Consider the following 27,676-nt stretch of genomic DNA (forward strand, 5'->3'; position numbering starts at 1 on the left):
GGCTCAGGCCCCTTAGGGACAAGTGGGGCACAGGACACACAGCGTCAGCAGGTGTAGACTACAGCTAGTGTGTTCCAAGCTAAACAGCAGCTACACAGCCATCTACCTCACACACAATATAGTACTTTAGCCTTAACCAACACAATGCATGTAGTCACTGTACACGTAAACACATACCAAGAATAAGCTTACTTCATGCCATATAGTATACATGCACATTAGAAGGACATGTGCGTTGACATCAAGGAGGCACAATATTCAGTGGAAATCACACGTCATGCACAACATGATGATTTACCTTGTGAGCCCATGGAGCATTATCAAACATACATGGTCATTGGTATTGGCAAGAAGACAAAAAAAGTCTATGAATGATGTCACCTGTAATGCAGCAGAACGATTCGCTACAAGCCTGCCAGGGACTGGCCGTACCTTTCTTCATCAGAGTGGTATGATGCTCAAAGGGTTCCACCTCCAAATAGCCCCTTGGTCTGAGTACAAATGACAGACACAAAAGGGTGATCAGGTGAGGGAAGGAGAGGATGGGAACTGCAGGGAGGGAGACCAGAAACAGAGGCAAATAACCATTAGGAGTACTTTCATATGTCACTGACACTACAAATACCTTATGAGATACACTGTATCAGTCACACCTGTGAAGTGTTACGACTGTAGCCAATTTGAGATCACTCATTATGCTATCACATGAGATCCCATGCTGTAACACAGACAGATAAAACCTAGGACAGTCTGTCATCTATTTGAGTCTTGTGTAACGCTCACAAGTCAGCTACTATGCAATGAGATCTATGTGTACAAAAAATAATTCACAGTGTCTGATGATGTGGACCCTACAAACAAATTAAAATATATGGCAATGCTACTTACGCAAAGTGTAATATCTGTATTTGTTTATGTGTACCCGTAAGGGCCATGTAGGCAAACTTGACATCACCCACAACAGCTGTAAGAATCACGTATAATGAGGAAGCTAATGACCTACATGCAATGAAGGCACTCTGTAGCCAGTCATTTGCGCTATCAACTTTGCATCACTATGCTAAACATGACAAGCAGGTTGTGGAGGAGTGTGGCTCAATGGTTAGAGCGGCAGACCCTGATGCAGAGTTCTGGCCAGGGACCAGGGTTCAATTCCCGCCTCTGCGAGGTCTTGGGCTCAATTTCCTCGGAACTGTTAATTCTCGCCTCTGTGCCTATTCTAATCATGGGCCCCACGCTGCAACTCTGGGCAATAGCTTGCTTAGCCTCCACACCGGCCACAACAACGCTAAGGATGCCTGGCTTCACCCTGGGGGTGCCCAGGGGTGGACACTTCACAGGAAAAGCCAGGACGGGTTCCACAGCGGTATGAGTATCAGCGCCAGGAAGCCGAAGCTCTATAAGTACCATGACATTTACATTTACATTTACAAATAACTCAACAGCAAGTGATGTTGATCCAAGCCACATAATGAACCCTACCGTCGCACAGAAATGCTGCACGGGACAAGAGAATCATATGAATGACCGCACTCCACTGGTGCAACACAATAATACACATATGCATCATCCCACCATTGTCATGTATAATGCTAAACATACATGGCATCATGTGAATCAAAACAGAACTGCTACTCACTGTGAAGGCTGGCGTAGCAGTATTCTCAACCTGCACTGAGGTAACAACATGACAGTAACATGACATACTACAACAAGGGGCAATGCATCCATGAGAACAGAATCACAGGACAGCTGTCTTAACATGTGGAACATACACTGGGCCACACCTACACAACATGGTTTTTTGGTAAAAAAACTGGACTGGCCCACAAGGTTGAGGTGAGGAACCAGACACATTCTAATGCACACAGTGAGGCTGCAATCCCCCACAGAGTCCGTGGTTGTGACCTCTAAGACAATGTCAAACCATGGTATATGCAATGTTGCAGTGTCAATGTCTACACACATTGATGCATTCACCAGAGTCTAAAACTACAACAGATGACTGTCAGATGGGGTGACTATCCTGTCATGGGAGTGGGTCTACATGTAATAAGAAACATGATGTTGTTGCATGTATGCATGGTCTAACAACATGCGCATGAACATGTACCACACAATTGAAACCATACCAACGCTAAACAGCCTGATATGAGTCCTTACCCAAATTGACTTTTCCACATGTCCATGCATGCTCCGTTGATTTGGCTGACGTTGCAATCATAATGAGCAATAGCAGGCTGACCACGATGACACCAACGGACAACAGGCAGGGCGAGCTGTGGATGAGAGGCACACAAGGCGTATAATGTCATTCTGACATTGTCCTGTTGAATAGCCTGATGTTGTAGTACACCTATACATTCCAAGTCCACACATAGCACGTATGTGTGTTGCATTACATCTGCACTTGTGTGATACTGCACAACAAACATCCAAGTGACATTGCATACAGTCAGTTGCATACCCAGCATGCTACCCATGCAACTCTATAGTACATGTTTTACCAAAATGCACCTATGACTCACCATTATGAAAAGAAGTTGCGGATGAGGTGACTCCGGATATCATCTTCATCCTCCTCGTCACTGGCATCCTGGGCAAGGCCTTCATCCTCAACGGGCGGATGTTCCAGCTCATCAGGATCAAGGTAGAGTGGCACGGCCTTCTCCACTTCCATGTTGTGTAGCATGCAGCACACGGTGAAGATGTCACACACCTTGAGTGGGGTGTATTGGAGGGCTCCGCCTGTCTTGTCCAGGCACCTGAACCGGCTCTTCAGGAGTCCAAATGTTCGCTCGATCACCCGCCTGGTCTTCCCATGACCATTGTTGTACCACTGGTCTGCAGCTGTCCTGGGGTTGCGTAGCGGAGTCATTAGCCACGGCATGTTTGGTTATCCTGCGTCTCCTGCAAATTGACATCATGGAAATGAGTGTGTAATATGATGCAGTCCATGAAGTTTTGACATACTGACATACATGGCTGACAGAGTTTACCCACCAACAAGACATGCCCGATGGTTGTGCAGCTGCAGCATCATCTGTGGTACCCTGCTACGCCTCATGATGAATGCATCGTGGCACGATCCTGGAAAACGTGCACAAACATGTGAGATAAGCATGTTGACAAGACACACCACCAGGGCATTTATCGAGTGGTAGTGTTTCCTGTTGCGGTACGCTTGCTCCTGAGCCTGTGGTGGCACCAGAGTAACATGGGTACCATCAATTGCACCAATTACATGTGGCATGCGTCCCAGGGCATAGATTTCCCCCTAGACATGTGTCAACTGTTCTGGAGTAGGGAATGTAATTAATTCATCTATGTGCAGCAACATAGCTGCCAATACATCGCTCAATACCCGGCTAAACATTGTCGGAGACATCCCTCCCACATCAGCTATGGTAAATTGGAACGTACCTGTGGCAAAGAAATGTAGGGCAGCCATCACCTTTACCTTGGGTGTCAGCGCAGTTGGATACCTGTGTCGTGGTTGCAGGTGATGTTCCAGCCTGTCCGTCAGGTCCTTGATCAACTGTCTGCCGAAGCGGTAACGCCGTATGCAATTACGTTCCCTCATGGCTTCCAAGTCTGGCAACGGCCTTTCCAGAGTGGGTGCCCTGCAAACCATATTTAGTAGAAAATGTGTACAACTGTCAGACTAAGACAATAACTATGTACATGGCACAAGCAACACTGCTTCAACAAATCTAGACAATTTTGAGTGTGGCGTGGGATACACACTGAGGAAACATGTGCCAGCTGCCAGCCACTCCTCCATGAAGAGTAAAAGACCTGTGGTCTGTGGAATGGATATGACATGCATACAAATGATCTGATGGGAAGGTCTGAGTGAGCATGACAATGTATCACGTCAGTGACACACGTCACGTGAATTGCATTAGGAGGTTGTCTGCACATCCAGACAGCTGACAGCAATACACACACCCACATCACATGTGCCATCATTTGCACAGATCGGACATATTTCTATTGCGGTGTGATATTTCCAAAACTATTACATGGACATCATCAGACAGCAGAAATGTTTGATTTGTGACAAATGGTCTGTGATGCCATCACACATATGAGCGGTTCATTTGCACAAGTGGCATGGTGTGCGTACATGTGAAACCCTGTCATCACGGCAAGGACCCATCATAGATGCTCCTACAGCAGATATACTGAACAGTATGAACAAGCAACTTACCTTTTGTAACGAAATATCTGTAAGGAACAGTAGGTAGTACCATATTCCTAACTTGGAATACATACCAGGCTTTGCAACAAATTGCCTCCGTGGATGCCATCACTCTGCCCAGTGAGTCAGTGCTATCCAGCCCACACCGGATCGAATACCGTGCCGCAGATCGGCATTCTACAAGGGCTTGGCCAAGTATTGCCCGTACCTACAACGCGCACTCTGGCAGCAGTTCCACAACCGTGTCCCACAGAGAGTGCGTGTAGCGGACAAAGAGGCATGTGATGTTGGAAGACCTCAGCCCCAGACTCAGGGAGGATGATACCATCTTTCCGTACTGCTCATACCTCTTGGATACCCTGTCCAGCGGAGCAAACGGGAATGCAGTCTGTGATTTGGAGGCCTGGATGCCCATGCTCTCTGGGGTGGGGTGGGAGGACAGGAAACATGAGTCGTCCGGGGAGGGGTGTGGGCGTCTGGCAACGTGCCTATCTACAGCCAAACCTGCAGCGGGCCTGGACATAGTGCCCAAAATAGCGTCAGTCAGTGCCTCATGAAACGGCTGCAGAGTGTCAGCCGAGCTTGACTGCAGTTTAAGGACCTCAGTGAGGAGGTTGGTCCTCACGGGCGCAACGGGAAGATGAAGGGGCAAGGCTTTGGCCGCCTACGTAAACACAACACTGTACGTTGCCCGCTCCTCCAAAGACACGGTTGGATTAGAGACATTACCAGTGTCTGGCGAGGTGTCCAGACCATTCGCATCCCCCAGTCCACCTGTCCAGTCGTCTTGGGACTGACACTCACGTGTCAGTGGGTCTTCAGAAGCCTCCCAATACTCCTTATCACCCATTCCCTGATAATCAGGGTTGTCAAAAGATGTGCCCGGCTCGTTGAAGTTAAACTCCCCATGCAGCATTAAAAGCAGCGTTGTGCCGCGCCGTTCCCACGCCGGAGCCGTATAGTGTGTGGTATCGGGGACATCACCCCCGAGGACGGCGCCGAGGGTGACACCTAGGGGACTGTTGCTGGTGAGGTCGTGAGGTGAACCAGCGAGGACCAGGATCACCAATAGGATCCAGTGTGGCACAGCGGTGCCGGGACGAAGGCGCCGCCAGCGTCAGAGCCAAAGCAAGAGACAGCGTCGGGGCCAAAGCACCAGACCCGCTTGTGCCCCCAGACGGGTCCGCTGGGCCCTAAGCCGTGGCGTAGCCCGTCGGTGGAGTGAGGGACATCATGGCCATGAGGAAGCGTACTAACTCCTCCTGCGTCGCATGCTGGCCAGGGACCGGAGGTCGTGGTGCAGGCTACGACGGCTGCAAATCTGACGGAGGCACGTGGGCGGTGTCACCCAAATCCCGTGCAGCATTGCACGTGCATTGTGGTGAGTTTGGAGTGCGATGACGTCTCTTTGACTTCTTGTGGTTACATTGTGGTAAATAAATAATTAATTACCGGTTCTATTTTTCAGGATACTCTAATAACAGATAGCTCAATAAATAAGAGTCAAGATTCGAGGTAGTTGGAGTATACAGGCTTTAATCAGGCATAAAAGGACAGGAACAGAACAGCCTGCATGGGAATGGGATGGCAGCTGCCGGGGGCAGGATCTGGGAGCATAAGGGTAAATTTTAATAACAGTGCACAATATTTATAGTTAAACAAATACATTGCATTCAATACAGTAGGCGTAGCAGTAGGCGGAGTTTGTAGCAGTCGCGAAAGATAAGGCATAAAGTGGGTGTAACAAGAGGTGTGTACAGGGCGTATACATAGACATGTGATGTAAACGTAATAGAATATGTCATAAACGGGGCGGAAACATGGAGGGGGCTACCTGAGCAGCTGGGACCTCTAACCTAGTGGTGCGCGCAAACTGGCAATGACGTGTTACCAGGGAGAACTGGGGGCTATGACTTCTGCACTAGAAGAGGAGACGAAAGTCTGGAGGGTCAGAGCGACATGTACCTAGGCATATCTAGTATCTGGTGTTTATAGTACATGTTGATAGAATCCAAAAGTTATCAGGGCAAAGGCTACTTGATACTAGGACTGGTGCATGCATAATTCTACATGTATTGTGTGTGCGAGGAATATTCTATGAATATTAATACAGTATTTCTCTTACATGGAGACATAAAGGCTAGACCATGACGGAAACTATTGATGTGATTCAGTAGCTTAGGAATGCAGAGAAGGAGGGCTGGACTGATAACTAGAAACATAACATACTCTTGGCAGACTGGGAGGCAGAGCCAGGCCGGGCCGGGCACTGCGAGGCATGAAGTAAGTGAAGGGTCAGGGATACAGGTGGGGGCTGTATCGCTCCTCGGAGAGGGTTCAGGAGACAGGAGCTGAATCTGAGTCCGGGCCCTTTTGAGGCCTAGAAACGGGGATAATTCAATGAATTAACGTGCACACTGTAAAACGTGGCAACGTAGGTTTACATAGGCCTGATATTCGTTGCTTTCATGATGACTGGAAACTGGCATACTAGAGATGGACACAACTGTAATTGCGTCTTTAATCGATCAGAAAGGGGATACATGCATATCGATCATGCACATATGACATAACATGGGGAACACGTAGGCACATATGACATGGTAAAATTTACTTTTCCACATTCCCTCCTTGTGCCCTACGTTTCCATCAGGAAACATCTATATTCATGATACCATCTATCATTTCATATAGCATCATTTGCTCGTCTCGAATTGTCTTGGAACGGGATTTAGGACTAGGAATACAAGAGGTAGCGCACATGCCGCAAATCGCAGGGCCACATTGTATACAGAGGCAGCAACTGAATATGATCATTACTGCAATACCTAGGAATGACAATACTTTCCATCCCCAGGCAGATATGATATCCCAGAGCCAACCGGACCATGTCCAGGTGCCTGGATTCTGGTGTAACTGATGGGCAATTTTATGAAGTCTGGTTATAGCTGAATAAACAGACGGCGCGTTATTAGGAATGAAAATGCAGCAACTAGATCCGATGACTCTACATGCTCCTCCTCTATCGGCCAGTATGACGTCAAGAACGAGACGATTTTGGAGCACGACAAATCTCATAGCAGATTGCTCTTCGGTTAAGTTACCTAGAGCGGAAGTAGTCTCATTCACTACTGCTTCAAGGGTTCTGGTTAGTCTACGTATTAACTTACTATTCTGGATAGGTCCTATAAAGAAGAAGAAACCTTTATTGAAGTCTTGATACTGTTCTAGAGTAGTTTCAGTTTGATCGACAATTGGGGACTCGATCTCCCTTCTATGTCTGACGTGTACTAGATGTGTGTTTCTATGATAATCAGATGGGGCTAGAAAAACTGGTGGCAGTAGGAAGGCAATGTAACATGTTCCATCCCAATCGAGGGGCAGACGAATATATGCGGTCTGACCACAAACAAAATAAGAATGACGTGAGGCTTTGAAAATAGATTTCCCACTGTCACTATACTCGACAGTAGTAGTACAATCACTATGTCCTACATATGCGGAACCATTCTTTCTGACACATAATTCGCCTTTGACTGGTAGTACTGAAATAGCAGGCAAATCTGGAGTAGTATCAGACTGAACATTCAGGACCATAAAATTCGAAGAATAATTACCTAAATTATAAACTTCATTTTCTAGATCTAACCCCGTTCTATGGGGGAGACCTTGCTTGTCTGGAAAACATGTTCTATTCAGAAGGGACATATCATTGGAGGATGACGTTAACGTGGACCATGCTCCACACGAACCATTATGTGAAAACGGATAAGGAAAGAGTGGCAGAACTCCCTTCGGTGTCTGGAAAGGGGGGAGTCGACCACACACCCAACAATTAGTAGCATTGCTGGTCTGGTGTGAATAGTGTAACATTCGGATGAATGTATTATTACGCATAGCAAGACGATAGGATAGCTCGTGAGGAGGCAGATCACTGAATGTGTGCTCTACTGTAGCATTAGCAAACTTATTTACATGAGAAATTGGAAAACATAAATGTAATGCATAACTTGTGCAGGTAACCATCAAACTTAGAAACAATAAGAAACTTAAAATGACGATACATCGTATAGAGTTTTGACTAACTCTCTCACTATGGGGGTCTATCTCATACATGTCAGGGACCTGTCTAACCGTTTCACCCGAGAGGGACTTAGACAATTAAACTGGCTGACTTATTTTAGTAGACCGGAGTTTTAACTTATACTCCTGCTGCGGAGTTTTCTCTAACAGAGGAACTTTTAATTCAGATTTAAGTTCAGGTTTCAGGCAGTCTTTAGAAATGGAACAGTCCTTTGCAAAAGATTTTTCACGAAGTCCATGGAATTTTTTGACGTGGGACAGGTGAACCCATCCCTTCCTGCCCTCCAATTTCACGGCAGTCCTTGTTGTAAGTAATACCATCCGAGGCTCCTTCCAACGGGGCTCCAGCGGACTTGAACGATCAAAGTTCCTGACCAATATGAGGTCGCCTGGAATGACCTCATGCGGTTTCACCTCGGTGTTGTCTGGAAATGCGGCGGCAACCTGTGAACGACAAGAGTGTAGGGCAGACATCAAGGAAGCTAGGTAATCTGTCAGCATATTACTGGAAACATCTGTAATACTGCGGGGTCTAGGTGTACCCCACATGTTTGGGGGGCGGCCGAATACGACCTCGTACGGGGACAGACCTGATCTGGAATGTGCGACCATCCGCATGTAGAATAGAGCAACTGGCAGGGCTACTAGCCAGTCTACACCTTTCTCTTTACATATCTTGGCAATACGGATTTTCAGGGTCTGATTATGTCTCTCTACGAGACCGGCTGCTTCAGGATGGCGCACACAATGGAACTTCCACTGGTACCCTAACAGAAGGGAAACATGTTTTATCAACTCAGATGAGAATGGCTGGCCGTTATCAGAATACACGACCCTAGGGAGTCCATAACGGGGGAAGAATTCACGAACCAACTGCTTGGCAGTGGTCGCTGCTGTATAATCTGGAACTGGATATGCTTCTGTCCACCTGGACAAAGCGCATATAACTACAAGGACATATTTGAAACCTCGACATCGCTCCATCTGAATATAATCCATCTGGAGGACTTCAAAAGGGTGGTCAGGGGGTTGGAATCCACCTTGTTCCACCGGGACACTTTTACCTGGATTGAATTGACAACATATCATACAAGTACGGACTTTCTGCTTGGCTGCAGCTCGTAGGTGCTTGTTGAACCAAAGGTTCTGTATACTGTCTAACATAGCTTTCTCTCCTAGATGTGCTGGACTATGTGCGGTATTAATAATGACTTGAACCATAGAGTCGGGGAGAAACCATGTGGCTTTTCCCTTCGTCACCCATCCCTGATCTGTCTGGACCCCTCCTTGTTCAGACCATTTCTTGATTTCTTCGGGAGTAGCATGTAACTGTATGTCTATGACATCTTGTGTAGGGTCCTTAACTGTCATACAAGTAGTCTGTTCTGGAGTGGATGTCTGTGTCCTGTTAACTGGAATGTCTGGTGTCTGAGCTGTAAGCTTGGCTGTTCGATCTGCTAGATCGTTACCTTGGGAAATGATGTCAGTAATTTTCGTGTGTGCCTTGCACTTCATGATAGCGATAGCTGTCGGTAAATGTATTGCATCTAACAGAGCTTGAATGAGGAGACCATGCTGAATCTTGGTTCCATGAGAAGTCATGAAACCTCTCTCCTGCCAGAGCACCCCGAAGTCGTGTACAACTCCGAATGCGTAACGTGAATCTGTATATATGTTTACTTTCAGGTCCTTGGCACGTATGCAGGCTTGGGTCAGAGCAACTAGCTCTGCTGCTTGAGCAGACAAGGTGTCAATACGATGTGTTTCTATAACTTCGGTGTCAGTAGTCACTGCATACGCGGCTACTAGTTCTCCTGTACTAGTTCTCATACATGAACCATCCACATAAAGTGTCAGGTCGGGATTAGGTAATGGAATGTCTGTCAGGTCTTGTCTTGGCTTAGTCATAGTGTTAATAACTTCTACACAGTCATGTGTGGCAGGATTTGAAGTAACTGACGGTAACAGTGTAGCTGGATTTAAAACGTTGCAGCGTCTGATTTCTATGTGTGGCTGGAACAGTGTCAGTTCATAACCTGTTAAACGTGCAATTGTCAAGTGCTGAGTCTGTGTTCGGTTTAAAAGAACTTCCACAGAGTGTGGAACTTGTACTGTCAGGGAGTGTCCTAATACTATGGAATCACTTTGTCTGATAGCTAGAGCTGTGGCTGCAACTGACTTGAGGCACGCAGGCAAAGCCTGGGCTACTGGATCTAGTGTGCTCGAAAAATAAGCACAGGGCTTGTACTGTCCGGCTTGATCTTGTGTGAGAACAGATAATGCAGTACCATCACGTTCTGTGACAAAAAGTGTAAAAGGCTTACTGTAGTTCGGTGTAGCTAGAACAGGTGCTTGGCATAAGGCTTTCTTTAATTCATTAAAAACAAGTGTATGTTCCTGGGTCCAAGGGAGGACAGTCGATACGGCTGCCTCCTGTGTCGTTAACTGTATCAGTGGCTTAGCTAGAAATGCATACTGAGGAATCCATTGTCTGCAGTAAGAAGTGAGGCCAATAAAAGCACGTACCTCCTTCTGTGTCTTGGGCTGTGGAAGACTCGCTATCAACTGGATACGGTCTGGTGTCAACTGCCTACCCCACTTGGACAGTAAGTGGCCTAAGTAGATCACTTGCTGGACACAGAATTGTAATTTGGAAGGGGACACCTTGTGCCCCTGCTCGGCCAGAAAATACAGGACTGTAAGTGACGCACGCTCGCAGTCACGTTCAGAACGGGCTGTGATCAGTAGATCATCGACATACTGGAGCAGGGCAGTGTCAGTTGGCATGTGAATGTTGTCTAGTTGTCTCTTAAGTGCTTGGCTGTAAATACTAGGACTTTCTGTGAAACCTTGAGGAGCTCGTGTGAATTTATAGCTCCTTCCATTTAAACAAAAACCGAAAAGGTACTGGCTGTCTGGATGAATGGGAACACTGAAAAATGCGTTCTTGAGGTCGATAACAGTGAAAAACGTAGCTTCAGAATCAATAGCTGTCAATAGGGATGAAATATCTGGGACTACTGGGTACTGGGGTATGATACATTTATTAAGTTCTCGAAGGTCAATCACTAATCGATATACTGGAGGTGCATTTGGATCAGTACGTTTCATGACTGGAATGATAGGAGAATTACATACATTGGAGTCAGTTTCTACAACCACTCCTTGAGCGATGAGCTCATCAATAATTTTGGATAAGGCTGCTACAGCCTCAAGTGGCAATCTGTACTGTCTGATTCGTGGCAAGACTATACCTTGCTTGAGAGTCACACGATGGGGTGTGATGTGCATAAAACCTACATCAGTTGGACCTTGCGCCCATAAATGCTGCGGAACATTTGACAATCTTGGATCAAAATCACATAATACATAGTGACCTTTAAAGTCTCTTAAAAACAATCGGATTCCTTCTGGGGAACAGCAAATAACTGCACCTAATTCTTTCAATGTTTTAATGCCTAACAAATTTTCTGGACATGACTTCGTAAGTAATAAATCAGTAGTTCGGGACAATGGACCAACTTCTAGAGAAACTGGTTTTGAAATCTCGTTCACAATAGGCTTTCCTGAAAATCCAAGGGAAACATTTCTAGAGCCTGAGAGCGGAGCCCCTGGAACCTCGTCATGACTGATAGTAGTCCTACTTGCCCCTGTATCAATCAAAAACTTTCTGTCTTTCCCTAATACTTGACTGTGTACATAGGGACCCTCTTGATCTACAGGTATCTCGATAAGAGGCAAGCCTACCTCCCTCTCTAGGCTGTTTCATGAATACTGTTGATACTCTGGATACTCTGACTGAGCATACTGGTACATCTGCTGTGTAACATGCTGTGTTGCAGCGATAGGCTGCGGTGCTGGAACTGTCTGTTGTGCATTCTGTGGTGACTGAGAAGTCTGTGAAACTTGTTCTTGCCTAGGCGGACGTGGTCTTTCTTTAGTTTTACCCGTAGCTATGTTGTGTTTCAGAACTGCACACTCGTTTATAAAATGACCTGGCTGTTTACAATAATTGCATGTCCCTTTAACGGGAGCTGCAGGATGACTGGCTTGATTCGGACCCCTCTTCTGACTGTCTTGGGGAACAGATTGTGCAACTAATACTTTCATTTTCGTGTCTTTCATACGTCTCCTTTCGTGTTCTTGCTCTTCCCTGATTCTATTCTGGTGATACTGGAGCATCTGAAGCATTTGTGACGGGGTACTAGCTTGCCAGGTACTTTCGACTTTCAAAACTCGATTTTTAACTTGTGGACTTGAATTCTCGACTAGTTTAGTAACAAAAAGATGAGGGTATGACTCGCTACCTGTCTTCAAACCACTGTTAATAATAAAGCATTTTTCAAATCTGGAATAAAAATCACTAGTGTCTTCATCTTGTTTCTGTTTACATGCTGAGATTGCATCCCAATCTTCCTTTTTCGTGGCTAGTAACCTTGGCAATACCTGTATCAATAACTCGGGCAATTCTTTACATTTGTCCCCAAGACCGGTACCTGGTACTCGTGAATTGTCTTCAGCTTCTAGAGCTGTCCAATCTATCTTTTTCTCTCCCACCTCCCATTCTTTTTCCTTGAGTTTTTCATATACCCCTGCGGGCAACAGGACTTTTAGCATTTTAATGATATCTGGATACGTGTATTCTCCCATACGGAGCATGTCTTTTAATTCTCGATGGAACCCTGCTGGATCTTTGTCGTGACAGGGAATTAATTTCTTCATCTCTAAGAGTTCCATCTTTGTGACAGGGGTGTAAACAAATACTCGTTGCATTTCACCACCCTCTGTCCTAACTGGGTGTACTTCCCGTAATGGATGCTGTCTGTCTATGTAAAATGGTTTACTTTCTGGAGGTGAGACGTGAACAAAATGCGGATTAAGAAACGTTCTATATTTGTGGCGCTGTTCTAGAATGACACTAATTAAATCGGTACCTAAACCTCTCCATTTATACTGGAGTAACTCGTTCAGAACATCATGTAACGGACCTGGATCAGAATGTTGTCCCTCATACAGTGTAATGAGGTGCTGGATCATATACATACCCACCAGTCGCTGCTCGGCTGGGGGCAGTTTCAGAAACATTTGTGCCACTATTTCGTCTGGAAAAGTGGTAGAATCAGTAGTCCATCGAACTGCTGATCGGGCTAGTTCTTGTTCATGCCCAGTACTGAGTTCACCATAACCGATTCGTGATTTCAGAATGTGATCGGTAGCTTGAAATACTTGTTCAAGAGAGCCTTGTTCTGGTGTTGGAGGAGGAAAAACTTTCTTGTGTTCTAGGCATGAATGTCGGTCGGGAAGTCTAGTTCTACCTACATACGCTATTCTGGTGGGATTCTCGTCGTCTACCTCTTCAGTATCAGAGGCGTCTTCTTTCTCGGTTGCTTGTAATGCTTCTCGTTTCTCGTGTAACTTTACTATTTCCCTACGGATTTTCTTGTACATACTCTCTATACAGTTCTGGGTCTTGTGTCTTCCCTCGGCTATATGGTCACTCCACCTGGTCAGGACTTTCATTTCTTCTGGATCTTTTCCTGGATAATCTTGTTCTCGTATTAAACAATTAATTAGAAACTTTAATAGCATGAGCTGAATCTCGACTTTTCTTTGAGTCATGGCCTCGCCAATACTTCCTGGGTCTGCTCCTGTACGGATGAAACGATATATTCTGTCTAGATAACCTTTCATATTCGGCAGGGTGTCCAAATACTCGGTCACCCGTCTTACACGCAGTGAATATATAACCATATTATCATCGCCTGGGACTGGATCATAACGGCATTCGGTAAGGGCTCGCTTGATATCGGCAACTGACTGATGCTTGGGCGAACGTTGTAACGCTCGGGCATGTAGCTCGATTAATGTCACACGCTTATGTTGAGGCGGGTTCCAGGAGGACTTCCCCCCGAGGCCCCTTGACTAGAATCGTCGATGGGTATCGTACGTGCTGGGAGAGTGACTGATGTAGCGGGCACATGTACTGTAGGCTGGACCGGGGGCACCGTAACAGGTGCTGTAACGGGTGCCCCGGTGGCTGGAGGTACAGGAATGACATTATTTACGGGAGCAGGCGGAGCAGGATTTGCATATTCTGGGACTGTGTCGTCCAAATAGGACGAGAGGAAAATATCAGCTGCGGTCGGTTTATGACGTAGCTTAGTCGGAACTAGTGATGGCGGGAAATTACTGGATGCCTCCGGGGTTGCTTTTGGCAAGCCCTCGGCAAGAAGAGGATACATACCCTTAATAAGGGCATTTCTCTGTCTGTCTGACTGTTCGGCTTTAACTCGTTCACCTACTTCGATTAATTCCCTTTCTTGGGCTCTTTCTGAGGATTCTCTACTTAATTCTAACTTTCTGATTTCTTTTTCGGTTCTTTTATGAGATTCTTTGCGCCATAACTCGATGGCATCTTTCTGGGACTGTCTGGATTTCTTTTTCCATAATGCTTCTTCTACTCGCATGATGCACTCGGCATCCCATGTACCTGATACAGGCCATCTATATTTCTCTTCTAGATCTTTAGTATACTCGACCCATAAGTCTAGATATAATATGGCACTTATGCCATGTTTATGATACATAAAATGACCTGGACTGTCCCTTGGCGGGACAGGAACTGCTTCTTCGAGCAGACCTTTTCTGGTTTTTAACTGACGTAACTTCGAGAACAGAGGCATGACTTAGACTGGAATCTGGACACAATACAATACACGATAAACACAATAATAACTTGAAAAACAAATCACTCATACCACGACACTGAAAACACATGAATTGACATTTAACAGTTCGGACAGAATATCACCTGGAATACTGAGAACAGAACACATGAATTTCTCGAGAACAGAACAGAACTTACTGGAATGACTAGATGCACTGCTAAAACAGTACGAAACTTACCGGTCTCCTAAAGAGACACGTCAGGACCCGCATCCACCTAGGTGGACACTTCGTGTTGGATCTGTGTACCCAAACCCACGGACCAGAGACAAATTAATTGACCCTGTCTAGATACTACCCCAGCAATGGTACTCACCGGGCAGCAAGAACGGAAGGCCTCGGACTGGACTGGACTGCTACGACGACGGACGGACGAACTTCGGACTTCAGTTACAGGTGGGCCTCCGGATACCTCGGACCTTGGACTCTCGGCTTGGGCTCTGGTCAGGACTCGCCGCGTTCCTCCACCGCCTCGTCTGGACGCTGGACCGCAACCTCCGTCTCCTCCGTGGGCCTGAGGGATACTTGAAGCAGAAATATCTGCACGTGGCCGGTATGGTTCCGTCACGGCTGCAGAGGATCAGGGGGCCTGCGTGGCTTCTCCGGCGCGTGGGGAAAGGGCAAGTCCCTGTTTGGGCGCCATTATGTGGTAAATAAATAATTAATTACCGGTTCTATTTTTCAGGATACTCTAATAACAGATAGCTCAATAAATAAGAGTCAAGATTCGAGGTAGTTGGAGTATGCAGGCTTTAATCAGGCATAAAAGGACAGGAACAGGACAGCCTGCATGGGAATGGGATGGCAGCTGCCGGGGGCAGGATCTGGGAGCATAAGGGTAACTTTTAATAACAGTGCACAATATTTATAGTTAAACAAATACATTGCATTCAATACAGTAGGCGTAGCAGTAGGCGGAGTTTGTAGCAGTCGCGAAAGATAAGGCATAAAGTGGGTGTAACAAGAGGTGTGTACAGGGCGTATACATAGACATGTGATGTAAACGTAATAGAATATGTCATAAACGGGGCGGAAACATGGAGGGGGCTACCTGAGCAGCTGGGACCTCTAACCTAGTGGTGCGCGCAAACTGGCAATGACGTGTTACCAGGGAGAACTGGGGGCTATGACTTCTGCACTAGAAGAGGAGACGAAAGTCTGGAGGGTCAGAGCGACATGTACCTAGGCATATCTAGTATCTGGTGTTTATAGTACATGTTGATAGAATCCAAAAGTTATCAGGGCAAAGGCTACTTGATACTAGGACTGGTGCATGCATAATTCTACATGTATTGTGTGTGCGAGGAATATTCTATGAATATTAATACAGTATTTCTCTTACATGGAGACATAAAGGCTAGACCATGACGGAAACTATTGATGTGATTCAGTAGCTTAGGAATGCAGAGAAGGAGGGCTGGACTGATAACTAGAAACATAACATACTCTTGGCAGACTGGGAGGCAGAGCCAGGCCGGGCCGGGCACTGCGAGGCATGAAGTAAGTGAAGGGTCAGGGATACAGGTGGGGGCTGTATCGCTCCTCGGAGAGGGTTCAGGAGACAGGAGCTGAATCTGAGTCCGGGCCCTTTTGAGGCCTAGAAACGGGGATAATTCAATGAATTAACGTGCACACTGTAAAACGTGGCAACGTAGGTTTACATAGGCCTGATATTCGTTGCTTTCATGATGACTGGAAACTGGCATACTAGAGATGGACACAACTGTAATTGCGTCTTTAATCGATCAGAAAGGGGATACATGCATATCGATCATGCACATATGACATAACATGGGGAACACGTAGGCACATATGACATGGTAAAATTTACTTTTCCACAACATGACGACTTTGCCCTGGAGGAGTGATGTCAAATCCCGGGGCTCTGATGGCTCTAACCCCACGCCCGGGCACTCGACCTACATCCAGACCATGAGCTATTGCTGTGCTGGGCCAACTGCCGGAGTCCGAGCCGCTTGCGGGACCACTCCCTCCTAGCTTCATATGTCTGGGCCCGGCAGTCGGAGCTGCTCTTGTTGCCGTGCTTGACGTCGAAGCAGTGGAGACACCGACGTGAGGGTCATTCACCGACATCAGTCGGTCGCAATCCTCACAGGCTTGGAAACGGCCATCCCTATTGGCACCGTCCTGAGTTGGACAATCCAAGTTAAATGATCAGAAGTGATCGTACTATGATTTGAAACCAAATGAGTAAGGTTACACTTATACGGGAACTGCGCTGCAGGTGTGAAAAAAGAGGACCTGACGTGAGCACGCAGAGGCAATGTATGAGTACTCAGACAACGTCATCACGGCGCACACAATGCCAATGACACACGTGGAGCCGCAGACGATGCCTACCGACACACAAGGGTAGTGCTAAGCCGAAATTGGCAGATCCAGTCTGACACTTGGGGATATTCTAAGGTGAGGAATATAATACTGACCTGTTTATTTCATATGCAAACAGCATGCACAATGTTGCACATGGCACACACATGACGTGGTCACACAGGGTCATGCTGTGCGTCAATTCGACATCTATGACAGTGGGCATGTTGCTGTCATCATGTGTCAGTTCCCTGTACTGAATGGTGTGCCATTCCAGTGTTGATGTGCATCACAATATGTTGCAGACATTACTCAGATGCGAAGTGTTGAATGTATGTGATACACATGTGCACAATGATTAATGACATGTCTCAACAGCTCTTCACATATCAACTGAGCCACAAGGTCACAGTCCCTGTGCTTCTTCAATGTCTGCCACACCTGGGGCCTGCTGATGTAAGGATGCCATGCTGATGTATGCATCCACATCGTCAACATGAGTCTAGACTACATCCCTGCAATGTGATTTCCTGGGGTCACTCTCCCAATGGTGAGATGAAGGAGGTCAGGAACGCAGCCTACACAAGCGTTCACTTGAGCATGTCTGACGCACTGTACCCCAATGGTACGTGCGTGTGTAGGCCTCGTTTCCCTATTGCATTGTACCCATACGCGACCACAGCGTACCCCAATGGTATGTGCGTGTGTAGGCCTCGTTTCCCTATTGCATTGTACCGATACGCGACCACAGCGTACCCCAATGGTACGTGCATGTGTAGGCCTCGTTTCCCTATTGCATTGTACCCATACGCGACACAGCGTACCCCAATGATACGTGCGTGTGTAGGCCTCGTTTCCCTATTGCATTGTACCCATACGCAACCACAGCGTACCCCAATGGTACGTGCGTGTGTACGCCTCGTTTCCCTATTGCATTGTACCCATACGTGACCACAGTGTACCCCAATGGTACGTGCATGTGTAGGCCTCGTTTCCCTATTGCATTGTACCCATACGCGACCACAGCGTACCCCAATGGTACGTGCGTGTGTACGCCTCGTTTCCCTATTGCATTGTACCCATACGCGACCACAGCGTACCCCAAAGGTACGTGCGTGTGTAGGCCTCGTTTCCCTGTTGCATTGTACCCATACGCGACCACAGCGTACCCCAATGGTACGTGCGTGTTGTACGCCTCGTTTCCCTATTGCATTGTAGCCATACGTGACCACAGCGTACCCCAATGGTACGTACATGTGTACGCCTCGTTTCCCTATTGCATTGTAGCCATACGCGACCACAGCATACCCCAATGGTATGTGCGTGTGTAAGCCTCGTTTCCCTATTGCATTGTAGCCATACGCGACCACAGCGTACCCCAATGGTATGTGCGTGTGTACGCCTCATTTCCCTATTGCATTGTAGCCATACACGACCACAGCGTACCCCAATGGTACGTGCGTGTGTAGGCCTCGTATCCCTATTGCATTGTAGCCATACGCGACCACAGCGTACCCCAATGGTACGTGCGTGTGTATGCCTCGTTTCCCTATTGCATTGTACCCATACGCGACCGCAGCGTACCCCAATGGTACGTGCAGGTGTATGCCTCATTTCCCTATTGCATTGTAGCCATACGCGACCACAGGGTACCCCAATGGTACGTGCATGTGTACGCTTCGTTTCCCTATTGCATTGTAGCCATACGCGACCCCAGCGTACCCCAAAGGTACGTGCGTGTGTAGGCCTCGTTTCCCTATTGCATTGTACCCATACACGACCACAGCGTACCCCAATGGTACGTGCGTATGTAGACCTTGTTTCCTTATTGCATTGTACCCATACGCGACCACAGCGTACCCCAATGATACGTGCGTGTGTACGCCTCGTTTTCCTATTGCATTGTACCCATACGCGACCACAGCGTACCCCAATGATACGCGCGTGTGTTCGCCTCGTTTCCCTATTGCATTGTACCCATACGCGACCACAGCGTACCCCAATGGTACGTGCGTGTGTACGCCTCGTTTCCCTATTGAATTGTAGCCATACGCAACTACAGCTTACCCCAATGGTACGTGCGTGTGTAGGCCTCGTTTCCCTATTGCATTGTAGCCATACGCGACCACAGCGTACCCCAATGGTACATGCGTGTGTAGGCCTCGTTTCCCTATCGCATTGTACCCATACGCGACCACAGCATACCCCAATGGTACGTGCATGTGTACGCCTCGTTTCCCTATTGCATTGTAGCCATATGCGACCACAGCGTACCCCAATGGTACGTGCGTGTGTACGCCTCGTTTCCCTATTGCATTGTAGCCATACGCGACCCCAGCGTACCCCAAAGGTACGTGCGTGTGTAGGCCTCGTTTCCCTATTGCATTGTACTCATACGCGACCACAGCGTACCCCAATGGTACGTGCGTATGTAGGCCTCGTTTCCTTATTGCATTGTACCCATACGCGACCACAGCGTACCCCAATGATACGTGCGTGTGTACGCCTCGTTTTCCTATTGCATTGTACCCATACGCGACCACAGCGTACCCCAATGGTACGCGCGTGTGTACGCCTCATTTCCCTATTGCATTGTACCCATACGCGACCACAGCGTACCCCAATGGTACGTGCGTGTGTACGCCTCGTTTCCCTATTGAATTGTAGCCATACGCGACTACAGCTTACCCCAATGGTACGTGCGTGTGTACGCCTTGTTTCCCTATTGCATTGTAGCCATACGCGACCACAGCGTACCCCAATGGTACGTGCATGTGTACGCCTCGTTTCCCTATTGCATTGTAGCCATACGCGACCCCAGCCTACCCCAATGGTACGTGCGTGTGTAGGCCTCGTTTCCCTATTGCATTGTACCCATACGCGACCACAGCATACCCCAATGGCACGTGGGTGTGTACGCCTCGTTTCACCATTGAAAGGGTTGCATTTGCAACGGCAATCGCACTGTCCTTGTGTGGGTAATCAAATAAATACATAGTGAACATCTAGGGGAACAGTGTAATGATCAGAATGCAACCAGGTTGTCATGGATACAGAGAGTTTTGAGCCTCCTACAGGTGTTCTAGAAAATTCAGTTGGGCAAAAGTATACAATGTTGCAAAAGTTGTTGTTCAGCTGTGGCTCAGTTTTCAAATCATGCATATGTGTGTCATGGCCTTATGTGTGACGGGATTGGATGAAACATAGGATGCAGACTATGGTGGCCTATCACACACTACTCCTTGGACTCACAGACCCTCTGCAGTGTGGCTGTGGGAGGGCACTTGCCTGTACAACATTGGAGTGGAAAACACAGCTGCTGTCTCTGTATCCTCTGGACCCTTATTAGCTGAGCATGGAGAGGGCACCTGCATTCAGTGATGGTGAGAACAAGGCCCTGCTGGATGCCCTCCTGCCTAACTACAGCAAGCTGTATGGGAGACCAGAGGAGCAGGTGAGTGATGTGTGCACTACCTTGGAGTGTGCACCTGTTGTGTGTGTGACACTATAGCCACTGTGTATGTATAGTGGATAGATGCTATGTTGTTGGGAGTGAGTGCCAGCGTGTACAGTGTTGTGTGAAGAGGGTTCTTTGTTGTTGACAGCATGTCACGTGCTGCAGTGCACCCAGATGTAGCATATATTGCTCAGTGAGTGCCATGCTCAAAGAGTGGTTTGCACCCCTTATGTCATCTGTAGCCCTTAAATGGCATGTAGTGCAGTTGTGTTTGCTCACAGGCCACAAACTCCTGGACAATGATGCAAATGTGTGGAGCATCCGATGCCATGTTGTCCTCAAGTATTTTGTGCACATATGTATGTCTTTTGAACATGGACCAGGTGTACTGATGTTCTTTAACTTTACATTCGTGACAGGTATCTGCCTATGAGAAGGATGAAATCTGGGTGGACATCGCCAGGGCTGTCAGGAGTGAGGGGGGGCCTCGCAGGAGGCTCAGAAACATCAAGAAGAGGTGGCAGGACATCCGGTGCTGGACCCGCCGCATCGCCAGGGTACAGCTGAAGCTGGAAGCTCCACGCTGGCATGGCGGCAGTCGCCACCTCACCCCCCACATGCTCCGGGTCCTGGAAGTGGTATTCCCAGACCTCCATAGGCAGTTGCAGGAGGGATAGCAGCAAGAAGTGGGTAGGTACATGTCTGTTTGTTGTCATTTGTGTCACATGCTACCTGCAGTGCTCCGAGGCATGGTAATACTCCCATAGTTGGAGTGGTGTGGTCAGACAGGCACTTTATGCATTGGCATAAGAATGGCCCAGTTTCAGCAGATGCTTCTTTACATGCCTTGCCCTACTCCACATCTGACCAGCGCTGTGGCTAATGATTGTTTTTCACATGTACTCCAATGGTGCAATGTCTTAGTATGCATCTTCCTTTGCACATCATCATGTTGGAGGGGGGTCTGTGACACCTGTTGGTACCTTACATGTAGCACCACATGTGCACTGTGTCTGGCCTTCTTCATATTTTGGCACTGATCTTGAGTCTCAACATGTGTTTTCTGCACAAGTCAGCCTCAGTGGCCTTTGTCCATGGTACACTTTCTAATTGTCATGTGTTAGCTACAGGTGCACACTGTACATGTGCACTAATTTTGGGTTGTGCATACTCACACTGGGCAGTGCGTGTGTGCATATACTCAAAATATGTTGCATGTTGTTTTAAATATTATTGATGGTCAGCCACACAATGTGAATTTGGGTGTAGACAGCTGTGATGCCAGTGTGAGGTGATGGAACACTTGGTTCAGGTCCGAGGATGGCACCACATGGCAGTTCAGGCAGGACTTTTCACATGTGGCACATGGGCAAAGCAAATCAATCATGACCAGGTCTGGATTTGGGTGGCAGGGTGGGCAAATGAACTGTGATTCATCATCAGCTATCCTGTTGTCAGGCAGTGGCTCATCATTGTGTCTCTCATACAAGTTTTTGCCTTGCCTGTTACTTGTATCCTACTATACATTGAGCGTTGTGTCTCTTACAATTGCCCAAGACTAGGCTTGGCATTGTGCAGAGTTTAGTGGCATGTGACTCATGATGCATGCCATGTTTAGAAATGTGCCCAAATGATTTGTAGCTGATATGTCTGATGTGTACAGGTGACTGATATGTTTTTCTTATTCTCCTTGCCAACAGCATCATCACCAGAATCTGGAGGAGACACAGGCGCGGACCAGGCAGAGGGACCCAGCGACAGTGCCACCTGCTTTTAGGAGTCAGAGGGAGGCAGTGGCACAGAGGGTGAGGAGAGTCTGCAGGCCGGACCCCATGTGACTGACACATTCTACCATGCGGATGGCTCTGAATCAGACTCTGAGGAGGAGGGGGAATATGCAGCAATGGTCTCTTCTTCATCTTTGGCTGGTCTCTCCTCCTCCAGTAGCATCTCCACCCTCCCAGTTGTTAGGGTCCCTAGGGTCCGTGCTAGCCCCCGTGTCTCCTTTGTTCCCGGCACCGCAGCACCTGCCCCTGTGTCCCCTGCTGCCCTCAGTGCTGAGTCTGTGGACCTACTCCGGCAGATTGTAGTAGGTCAGACATCCATGTTGACTGTCCTCCATGGACATACACGACTCATTACACAGTTGGTGTCGTTCATGGAGGGCACGTCATCTGCCATGTCTGATCTACATCTGAGTGTGGCTGCCATAGAGTCAACACTGACGGCATCTCTGTACACCCAGCAGCATCTGTCCCCGCCCCATCCTTCAGACCCATCCACCTCAGCCTCTCCCATAGCTACCCAACATACACGCAGACGCCACAGGTCAGACACAACACCAGACACACCCAGCACACCCACATGGCAGAAAAAGCTCAAATCTCCACGCACCCAATCTCAAGGGGATGTAGGCACACCCACAGGGAGAGGGGACACACCTCACACACGCATCCACAGACCCAGGACAACAGACTCACAGCCCTCTACCTCCACCCCCAATGTGTCCCTGGGTTCAGGTGGTAGTTTTTGCGAACTGGCTGAGGAGTGCAGCCAAGTTTATCTTGCTACTTTCTGTGATGCACCGGCCAGTGTGGGTGAATCCATAACACCTGCACCCACTCCACCTGTCCTTCCCTCTCCTGTCCATGCGGTGCCGGAGGATTCCACAGATGATGCCCCCACTTTTTCCACTGCAGATTGAACTCCATGTGCAGGCAAGTTTGGGTGTGAGAACATCCATGAAGGCACAAACTGTTTATCTGACTTGTTTGGACTGGCCATTGGCCTTATGTGAGCGAGGACTCTTATTTGCGTTTTCAATTTTGAACCAGCTGAATAAAGCTATTTTTTTCAGTTTCTGTACTTTAGCTTGTCTGATAATGTCTGTGACTGCTGTGTGGCTGGGAGCTGGTGTGATGTTCAAATTTGGGTCTAGTAACATGGGTCTATTTCCTGATGGTAATGAGGTTAACAATGGTATGTTTTAGCTTTAACTGCTGGGCACTGGTGGGGGTCTTAGCCACACACACACTCTAATGCTGGGCAATGGTGGGGGTCTTAGCCACACACACACTGTAATGCTGGGCACTGCTGGGCACTGGTGGGGGTCTTAGCCAGACACACACTCTAATGCTGGGCACTGGTGGGGGTCTTAGCCACACACACACTCTAATGCTGGGCTACTGACCCCCACTGGTGGGGGTCTTAGCCACACACACACTGTAATGCTGGGCACTGCTGGGCACTGGTGGGGGTCTTAGCCACACACACACTCTAATGCTGGGCACTGGTGGGGGTCTTAGCCACACACACACTGTAATGCTGGGCACTGCTGGGCACTGGTGGGGGTCTTAGCCACGCACACACTCTAATGCTGGACACTGGTGGGGGTCTTCGCCACACACACACTCTAATGCTGGGCACTGCTGGGCACTGGTGGGGGTCTAAGCCACACACACACTCTAATGCTGGGCACTGCTGGGGGTCTTAGCCACACACACACTCTAATGCTGGGCACTGCTGGGCACTAGTGGGGGTCTTAGCCACACACACACTCTAATGCTGGGCACTGCTGGGCACTGGTGGGGGTCTTAGCCACACACACCCTATGCTGCTGGGCACTGCTGGGTGTGTTTTCTACACACCTCTTACACTTACACTGACATAGCAGGCGTATGTCCCACACCTCTCACTGTTACACAGGTGATATGCGGTAGCGTACCGCATCCGAGATCGATGACATAGGTGCGGCAAGTCTCAGTATTACACTGGTGATGTGCGGTGATGTACCGTACTCCGAGGTCGATGACGTAGGTGCGGCACGTCTCCGTATTACACTGGTGATGTGCGGTGATGTACCGTACCCCGAGGTCGATGACGTAGGTGCGGCACGTCTCCGTATTACACTGTTGATGTGCGGTGACATACCGTACCACGAGGTCGGTGACGTAGGTGCTGCACGTCTTTGTATTACACTGTTGATGTGCGGTGACATACCGTACTCCGAGGTCGATGACGTAGGTGGGGCACGTCTCCGTATTACACTGGTGATGTGCGGTGACGTACCGTACCATGAGGTCGGTGACGTAGGTGCGGCACGTCTCTGTATTACACTGTTGATGTGCGGTGACGTACTGTACTCCGAGGTCGATGACGTAGGTGCGGCACGTCTTCGTATTACACTGGTGATAAGCGGGGGGGTGTGGCGCAACGTACCCAGACATTACAGTCGTGCAATGGAGATGTGCACGTGTGGCACCACGTACAGGTATGTTGGACTTCGTTGTACTCACCGTCTGTGCCGCCGACAGGATTGGGATGACACAGACGATGGCGTTCATGTCTTGTTTGTCGCGTACCGGGGTTCGGTTCGTGCCACACTCTGGTTTTACGGTAGTTTTGAGCCCTCGTAGCAAAAGAGCCGTACGGAGTGTGTTCAACACGGATCGTACTTCCTGGTTCGGAAGACGCGGTCTATTTACGTATGGACGTGGCGTGGAGCGTCAGCCGACTGCAAATCGTATGCACTTTCGATTTGTATGGTGTTTTTTATGAGGCGTACTGAGTGACGCTTTTGGTTCCGATCGTACGGGGACACTTACAAGTACGATTCGTACTGGGAAAAATGCTCCGAACGGCAATTCGGAGCACTTTTTACCGGATCGGAATCGACCTCATAATGTGAAGAGAACTTTATAACTGTGTGCATATACGAGAATCACTATACCGGCGCAGGTAGAAAGTGTGACATACGGCGCAGTGATAAGCAACAGACAGGCTCACCATTAAGATTGTTTAATAGAGAAAAGTTACGGGGCTAATAGCCAGATGCTTAATGTAAAGAAAAAATAATAACTGTGTGCATATATGAGAATCACTAAACCGGCGCATGTAGAATGTGTGACATACGGCGCAGTGATAAGTGAGGGGTGATGGTGGAATTAGACAACCACTTAATGTGAGCGAAACCAAGGTAACTGTTTTCATATACAGGACAAAACGGTGGCATAATGATAGGGCTATGCCGGCATATTGCATATAGTAAAATCAACAAGAAGGCGCATATACATAAAAAAATTATTTTGTGACATTTGACTCATAGATCTCGAACCAGTGCAACTTGTGACAAAATTATGGCGCAGTGTTGATAGTCTGGGTGACAAGCACGGACGCAATTAAGGGAGTGAAGTGCATTATTACTAAAGGCACGGTGAAGAACGGGTACAAGAGTGGCGGGACAACGAGGCTGTGTTTACCAATTGTCGGGAGTACGGTGACTGTATGTTCAAAGGGAGGGAACGGGTTGCTCAAGCTGGTGCCTGCCGGGGATGGAGGGGATTAGAGACGAGCTTCGAGGAGAGGGTGAATGCTAAACATTGACAAACACTCAGTATATAGTTACCGAAAATGGGCAGGAAGCCTCTCAGATCTGAGACCTTGCCGATCGCGTCTCACTATGGGGAAACGAAAGGAGGGGGAGAATCAGGGGTTGGTTCAGGGATCTGTGACAAAGAGGCAGGACAAGCTTACAGGCAGGACCAGGTTGCAGGGGATTACTTACTTCCTGAACGGTTGCTCAATGGCATCCACGGTGTCAGGCGGGCGGGGATCGCTGATATACCAGTAGTAAGATGCCTGGCTCAAATAGTGTGTCATGCGTGCGTGGAAAGGGAGGAAGGACCTCGCTCAGCATTGGGTCGGCCATATTGGAACAGGCTTGGGAGAATGGTGGTGGGGGCCATATTGTAGTGGGGGTCAACATGAACAAGTGGCAAGTGAGTGAGAAAGTACCTTTTGAGGAAAAAAAATTCACATAATGTTGCTTTACATCATGACATCATGAATACATTTTGTTTAAGAAAGACCTAAGAAGGTCTCAGTGAGATTCAGGACAGCATGGTTGATTAGAGTAGTGAAGTCCAATCTTCAAGACGGTTAAGTCCAGTATGGATACTGTTGGTTCGCGGTATCCAATGCAATTCTTCCTTGTTCAATAATTGTGGCATATCTGCACCCCGTGGGGGGCGCTTTTATCAATGTGATGATTGTCCATGTCAGGTCTTCCTCAGTATGTCCTTTGTCCTTGAAATGTTCCACGAGGGGGGCATTTGCAGTGTTACAGCAAATCCTGCTGCGGTGCTCTCCAATACAGAGCTTTATCTTCTGGCAGGTTTGACCTGTATAGATCATCATGCAGGGACAAAAAATTGCATATACTACATTTGATGAGTTGCAGTTAGTGAAATGCTTTCTGTCAAAGTTGATTGTGCCAAAGGTAAAGGTCTTTCCCTCAATCGTGGAGTTGCACACTATGCAGCTACCACATTTGGCATGACCGGTCAAGGCGGGCAGCCCCCAAACATCATTGGTCGTAGTTTTTAAGGTGGGTTGTGGGAGAGATGACCGCACCAAATGGTCTTTAACGTCTTTGGCTCTTTTAAAAGCGAACATTGGGCGTTCCAAATTTAGTGTACCAGCATTCAGTACCGGCCAATGTTTTAATATACTTTTCTTTATGGCATTGGATGCTGGGTAGAAGGTTGTTACACATATAAGTCTATCCTGATTTTTTGGGGGTTTTGGTTCCAACAGGGTTTCTCTGGGACAGTACCATGCACGTTTTAGGGAGCGGCGTACTAGCTTCCGCGGGTAACCCCTATTCCTAAGCTTGTTGCTGAGTGTTTTTGCCTCAGTGAGGCAGTATTCTTTAAAATAGCAGTTGCTCCGAATACGGAGGAACTGTGAGAAAGGGAGGGAGTCTCTTAGGGCACGAGGATGGTGACTGCTATAGTTAAGCAAAGTGTTCCGTTCAGTGGGCTTGCGGTGAAGGCTTGTGTTGAGTCGGCCATCAGTGTGTTTGATTTTGAGGTCAA

The sequence above is a fragment of the Lissotriton helveticus genome, chromosome 6, assembly GCF_964261635.1.
Source record: "Lissotriton helveticus chromosome 6, aLisHel1.1, whole genome shotgun sequence".
In the NCBI taxonomy this organism is placed as follows: domain Eukaryota; kingdom Metazoa; phylum Chordata; class Amphibia; order Caudata; family Salamandridae; genus Lissotriton; species Lissotriton helveticus.